The following is a 7,592-nucleotide window of genomic DNA, read 5'->3' on the forward strand; positions in this document are numbered from 1 at the left end:
CCAGCCTACACCACAGCCACAGCAATGCCAGATCTGAGACATATCTGCAACCTACTCCATAGTTCATGGCAAAGCCAGATCCTTAACCCACTGAGAAAGACCAGGGATTGAACCTGCATCCCCATGGATGTTATTCAGGTTTGTTATTACTGAGCCACAATGGGAACTCCTATGCTTCTTCAACTTGAGTGTTGCCTTTCCCATATTAGGGAAGCCTGCTATAATCTCTTCATATATTTTCTTTGGCCCTTTCTCTCTCTCTTCTACTTCTGGAACCCCTATGATGAAAATGTAGGTATATTTAATGTCCCAAAGGTCTCTTAGACTCTCCTCAGTTGTTTTCATTATTTTTTCTTTATTCTTTTCTGTGGTAGTGATTTCTGCCACTCTGTCTCCCATATCATGTATTTGTTCTTCTGCCTCCATTATCTTGCTATTGATTCCTTTTTGTGTATTTTTCATTTCAGATATTGTGCTATTCATCTTAGTTTGTTTGTTCTTTAAGTCTTCTAGCTCTGTATTAAATGTTTCTTGTAACTTCTGTATCTGAGCCTCCATTCTTTTTCCAAGATCTTGGGTCATTTTTACTGTTATCACTTCAAACACTTTTTCAGGTAGATTGCCTCTCTCCTTTCCATTTAGCTGTTTTTGTGTGTTTTGTTTTGTTCCTTTGTCTGAAAGCCATTTCCTTTTCATCTCACAATGTCTAACTTTCTATGTTTATCGTCACAGCAAGAATGTAGATGCAGTAGTTGGTGCCCAGTGTGGTAGTGGCTCAGATGTACCCAGAGTAAATGATGGAGGTAGTGATATAATGCTACCTCCCCTGGAGCTGTGTGGCTGTTAGAAACGAGATCTGTGAGAGAGGTGGCAGTTGTTCATATTCCATGGGATTTCTTTTGTGGCAGAGGGGTCAGCACTGGCTCCCTGAGACCCGTCCTGCTACCAGGTAGATCTCAGGACCATTTTCTATAGCTGGCAATGTCAGCAGCTGTTCTTGCAGTACCCCCATTTCCCAGGGAGGCTCTCAGAAGCTGCATGGACATGCACCTTTCCTTCCATAGACATTCCATTTGTTTGGCTGCTCTAGGGAATGTTCTCTATAGCCCCAAGGTCAGAGGGGAAGGCTGCCCCATAACTGTTGCCTAAAGGCTCTCTCTGTAGCTGTAGGGCCTGAGCCATTCTTGCGGTCAGTCCCTCCCTCTGCTGTGCTGATGGCAGAATTCTCCCTGTAACCACCAGGGAGCAAAACATGAACCAACGGGCCCCTCTTGGCTCCTTTGCCCAGCTGCATAACTTATGCTGGCAGGCTGTACAGGCTGCTGCTTGGGATCATTGAGTGACTACTCTGCCAGCCCACCAGGCCATTGTGACTCCTAGGGCTGTTTGTGCTCTTTCCAAACTATTTTCTTCATGCATTTCCCCATTGACAGACAATTAGGATGTTACCATATATTGACTTTTGTGTCTCAGATATTACTTTTACATATAAGTATTACATATAAGTCTTTAATGCATTTATAGTCTATTTTTATATATGGTATGAGATAAGGGCTCTATTTCAAGCTTCTGAATGTGGATATTCAGTTTTCCCAACAGGATTTATTGAAAAGACTATCCTTTCCCCATGTTTTTTTGACTCTCTGGTTGAAGGTCAGTTGACTATAAATGTGTGGATTTGTTTCTGCCCTCTCTATTCTGTTCTGTTGGTTTACATGTCTGTTTTGATTACTACTGTAATTAGTAACATAGATTAAAAACTGCTAAATCTTTTCTGAAATTCTGGATCTTGTGTGAGGTCAGGAAGTATTCAGCTTGATTCCAAAGCATGCATTAGGCAATCCAGGGTTTTATAAAGCAGAGTAGAGTTTTATCCCTGATGGGGGATAATGTTTGGAAAGGGGCAAAAGGCAGATTTCTGGTAATATTCTATGTTCTGCTCTGTGTGCAAGTTATACAGGACATGATGAATTCATTGTGCTGTGAACTTAAAATATATGGACTTTTCTGTGTGTATGATATAATTCAATACACAGTTTAAAAGCTTTTTACATCATAATCCCAGGACCACAGGGTCTACTTGTTATATGTTTGCACAGATAAGGAGTGTATTTCTACTGTGCCTTTGCTATAGAAAAAAAGATCAGTTTTTTTCTGGAATTTAAAAAAAAATTGAACTTTAACCAATTAGAAAGCTTTGGGTAAATTAGGGGCATCATCATGTAACTTTTGATCACTTGAACTTTAATGAATTTGAAGCTACACATTATATGCAAAAACAAGTAAAGAAAAGAAAACAAGAACAAGTTACTAAGTGGTATGTAATATGGGTCCATCTCTTCACCTAACTCTGTTTTTTCTGGAGGATCTAAGGAATCATAGACTCTCAAGTTTGGAGAATTTTAAAGCACTTCTCATCCCCCATTCCTCATCATGTGCAAATTTCCTTTGTAGCAATCCTATTCTGATTTCTCTTTGCCTCCAGTGACAAACAACTCATTAGTATCCTGTTCCATAGCTGCTGTAGTCTGTTTTCGTTTAAGTTATATTTGAAAATAATAAGCACAGGCATTTGAATTTAAAAAAAAAAACCCTAAGCTTCTTATTTTGACTGTGTCACTTACTCTGCCTTTGTGAGCTTTAGCAAAAAACTTCATTCTGAACTTGTGGAGCATCTGTAAAGTGAGAAGGGTGATTTCACTTCATAGCAAGGGTTGTAAAAATTAAATCGGATTAAGATAAAAATTCTGAAATATTTGAGACCTACCAGTTTTCAGTAAAAGCAGGGAATCGTATCCATTCTAGTCAGCCTCCTCTGGATTTATTCCAGTGGATGTTCTTAACCACAGTTATCAGAACAGCTACTCTCTGAACGAAATATGGCATGTATTTCCCTTAATTCTCAAAAGAGTCCTTTCAGTTAAGCGTGAAGTTTTTAATTTTAACGAAGTCCAATATATTATTTTCTTTCATAGGAACTCATTTTTGTTGTATCAAAAAAAGCTATTGCCAAGCCCATGGTCGTCTAGATATTTTTCTGTGTTATCTTCTAGGAATTTCATAGTTCTGAGTTTTACATGAGATATATGATCCATTTTGAAATAACGTTTGTAAAAAGTGTAAAATCTGTCTTCAGGCTCTTGTTTTACATAGGGATATCCAGTTGTTCCAGCACTACTTTGTTAAAAGACTGCCCTTTCCCCACTGAATTGCTTTTGCCCTTTGTCAAAGTTCAGTTGACCATACTTGCATGTCTCTACTTCTGAGGCCTCTTTACCTTTCTGTGGATCTGTGTGTCTATTCTTTCGTCAATATCACACATCTTGATTATGTAGCTTTATGATAAGTTTTGAAATCAAGTAGTGTCACTTCTCCAGCTTTGTTCTTTTCTTTCAATACTGTGTTTGCTATTCTGGGTATTTTGCATTTCAATACAAACTTTAGAATCAGATAGTCAATTTTGTTTTACAAATTCACAGAAAAAAAATGAGTGGAATATAAAGAGAGTTCCCAAATACTCATTCACGACTCCCAACACATTTTCTCCTATTTTTAATATCCTTCACTTGCTACAACTGATGCAACAATATTGATACATTATTATAAAACAAAATACATATTTAACATTAGAGTTGATTCTTTGTTTTGCATAATTTAAGGATCTTTTGTCTTTTCATAATCTTTATAAGCAATTTGTAAATATATACATAAACTGCTGGGCTTTTGCTTGGAATTTCATTGTCTGTTGATCTATCTATCTCTCTATCTAACTACATCCATCTATCTACATATTTGGGAAGAATAGGTATTTTAATAATAGTGTCATCCTATCCATGACCATGGAGTATCTCTTCATTTATTTATATTTTATTCAGTTTCATTTATCACAGTTTCTTCGTTTTCTCATATTCTTATTTTTTAGAAACATAACTATTTCATTTATTTTTTCTGTTTTGCTATTAATGTAAACGATACTGAACTTTTAATTTCAAACTCCAATTGTTCATCGCTGGTACTTAAAAAATAAATTAACTTTTACATATTAATCCCTTTTTACTTAATACTTTTGTGGTACAATCCAAGATTGAATCATGCAACCATGTTATAATTGCTACCTAGTTTCAGGAGATTTTTAAAAAATTCTTTCAGATTGTCCATAGACAAATAGGGAATCTGTAATCTCAGTTAATTATGTTAGCCATAAGTTTTCTATAGATATTCTTCATGAAGTTGAGAAAGTCTCCCATCCCTCATTTGCTAAGAGATTTTTTTTTTTATCATGAATCCATGTTGGAATTTGTTTACTGCACTTTCTGTACCTATTGATATAATCATATGATTTTTCTTTTTAGACTATTGATATGATATGGTTACATTAATTGATTTTCAAATATGGAATCAACATTGCATACTTAGAAAATAATTCCATTTCGTCATGGGTGTATAATGCTTTTTATATGTCTCTGGATTGGATTTTGCAATACTATTTTTTAAATTTTTATATCTGTGTTCATGAGAGATGTTGGTTTTCTTTCCCTCTAATGTTTTTAAGGTAATGCTGGCCTATTGGAAGGAATTAGGAATTATTTTCCATACTTCTATTTTGTGGAAATAATTGTAGAGAATTTTAATCATTTCTTCCTTAAAACTTTGGTGTGGAGTTCCCTGGTAACTCAGCAGATTAGGGATTCACTGTTGTTGGTGCGATGGATCTGGTTACTGTTGTGGCACAGGTTCAATCCCTGGCCTGGGAACTTCCCAGGGAACTACCCATGGCCAAATGCCATGGGTATTGTGAAAAAAAAAAAAATATTGGGAGTAGGCTACATCTGTGAAAAGTTCTGGAATTAGTACTTTCTTATTTATTTATTTATCGCTTTTTTTTTTTTTAAGGGCCACGCATATGGAATATGGAAGTTCCCAGGCTAGGGGTCGCATCAGAGCTGTAGATGCCAGTGTATACCACAGCAACACCAGATCCTAGCCATGTCTGCGACCTAAACCACAGCTCATGGCAAGGCAGGATCCTTAACCCACTGAGTGAGGCCAGGGATCGATCCCGTGTCCTCATGAATACTAGTCGGTTTCATTACCACTGAGCCACAATGGGAATGCTGTTTTCTCTTTTAAAATATTATCAATTATTGATTCAGTTTCTTTAATAAGCATAGGCCCACTGAGAGATCTGTTCCTCCTTGTATGAATTTTTGTAGATTTTGTCTTTCAAATAATTGGTCCATTTCATCTAGGTTATCAAATGTATGGGCATAGAGTTTGTCATAATATTCTTTTATTAATATTTTATTATGCTTGATCAAGTTATGTTCCTTATTCACTTATGATAGTAATTTATGTCTTCACTCTTTTTTTCTCAGTCATCTTGGCTGGAGGTTTACCAATTTTATCAATCTTTTCAAAAAACAAAGTTTTTAGATTTGTTCATTTTCTCTATTGTTTTCCTATTTCCAAATTCATTGATTTCTGCTCATATTTTTATTTCTTTTTTTTTTCTTTTTTTCTTTTTTTCCTTTTTTCTTTTTAGGGCTGCACCTGCTACATATGGAAGTTCCTGGGCTAGGGGTCGAATCTGGAGGTGCAGCCACCATAATGCTGAATTGTTAACTCACTGAGCAAGGCTAGGGATTGAACCCGCAACCTCATGGACACTATGTCATGTTCCTAACCCACTAAACCACAACAGGAACTCCCATACTGTTTTCCATAGTGGTTGTAGCAATTTATATTCCCACCAACAGTGAAGGAAGATTTCCTTTCCTCCATACCCTCTCCAGCATTTATTATTTGTAGAGTTATTAAATGATGGCCATTATGAATGTTGTGAGGTGGTACCTCATTGTAGCTTTGATTTACAGCTTTCTTTTGATGACTGTTTGCATGGTATATTTCCCTTCATGCTTTTAATTTCAATCTATCTGTGTCTTTATATTTAAAATGGGTCCCTTGCAGACAACACTACTATAGTTGGGTCTTTTGTGTGCGTGATAAAAAGCAAATAACCTGAGATCTACCTTCTTTACAAAACTTTTAAGTGTACAGTACAGGATTGTTAACTCTAAGCACAATCTTATATACAAGATCTTTTTAGAGCTTTTCCATATCACATGGCTGAACCTCTATGCATTGGACAGAAATATTCCCATTTTTTCCTTTCCAAGTCCCTGGCATCCAACAGTGTGGAGATAGCAGAAGACTTGTCACCATAAATGGGAACGTAAAATGGTGCTACTGCTGCAGAAAACAGAATGGATGTTCTTCCAAAAAATTGAAAATAGAACTACCATAAGATCTAGCCATCCAACTTCCTGGACATTTACCACAAATAAATGAAATCAGAACCTTGAAGAGAGATTTTCATTTCCATGATCACTGCAGGATTATTCATAACAGCCAAGAGGTGGAAACAAACTAAGTATCCATTAATGGATGACTGGATAATGAAAATATGGACTATACATACAATGAAATGTGCTTCAGCCACAAAGAAAAAGGAAATCCTAGAATATGCTACAACACAGATGAACATTAAGGACATTATAATAAGCCAGCCATGTAGAAAAACAAATTACATGATTCTGCTTCTCTAAAGTATCTAAAATACAAAATTCATAGAAGAAAGTGTGAGCTTCATTGTTCTTTCTCAAGGTTGTTTTGGCTATTCAGGGTCTTTGTCATTCCATATGAATTTTAGGGTTATATTTTCTATTTCTGTAAAAAAAATCCTTTGAGATTTGAATAGGAATTCCACTGACTAACATGCACATTTTATTTATTTATTTTGGCCATGCCTGTGGCATATGGAAGTTTTCAGGCCAGGAACTAAACCCATGCCACAGCAGTGACCCAAGCTGCTGCACTGACAATGCTGGATCCTTAACTCACTGTGCCACAAAAGAATTCCTAACATGGAAATTTTAAGTCTCCCAGCTCATGAACATGGGATATCTTTCCATTTATTTGTGTCTTCTTTAATTTTGTTCAACAATATTTTATAATTTTCTTTCTCATCTTTTTTTTTTTTTTTTTTTTTTTTTTTTTTGCTTTTTAGGGCCCCACCTGTGGCAACAAGGGATCTGAGCCACAAGGGCAAACTACACCACAGCACACGCAATGCCAGATCCTTAACCCACTGAGAGAGGCCAGGGATTGAATCCCTATCCTCATGAACACTTGTCAGGTTCATAACCCGCTGAGCCACAGCTACTACACCTACATTTTTGATCTGTATATTTTTCCTTCTTTACAAAGAATTTAAACATCTCTTGTAAAGCAGGTCTACTAGCAACAGACTCCCTCAATGTTTTGTTCGAGAAAATTTTTTCTTTTCTCCAACAGCTAGATGGAATGAAGGACATCTGCATGAATTTTGTAAGAGTGAAGGTCTTTATGTAAAGAGGCGAATTTAGTGCCTGACTTATAGAAAGCATCCAAGAAATGTTAAGTGCTGCTGTTTTTCTGATTGTTTACCAAATTAAGTTCCAATCCTTTGGTGAGAAAGTGATAGGAAAACACAAAGCTCAAAGGTCCCTGGTGCTCTTTGAGAGGCAATGAAACCATAAAGTCTAGAGCCCCAG

Source organism: Sus scrofa, chromosome 6, assembly GCF_000003025.6.
Source record: "Sus scrofa isolate TJ Tabasco breed Duroc chromosome 6, Sscrofa11.1, whole genome shotgun sequence".
Classification (NCBI taxonomy): domain Eukaryota; kingdom Metazoa; phylum Chordata; class Mammalia; order Artiodactyla; family Suidae; genus Sus; species Sus scrofa.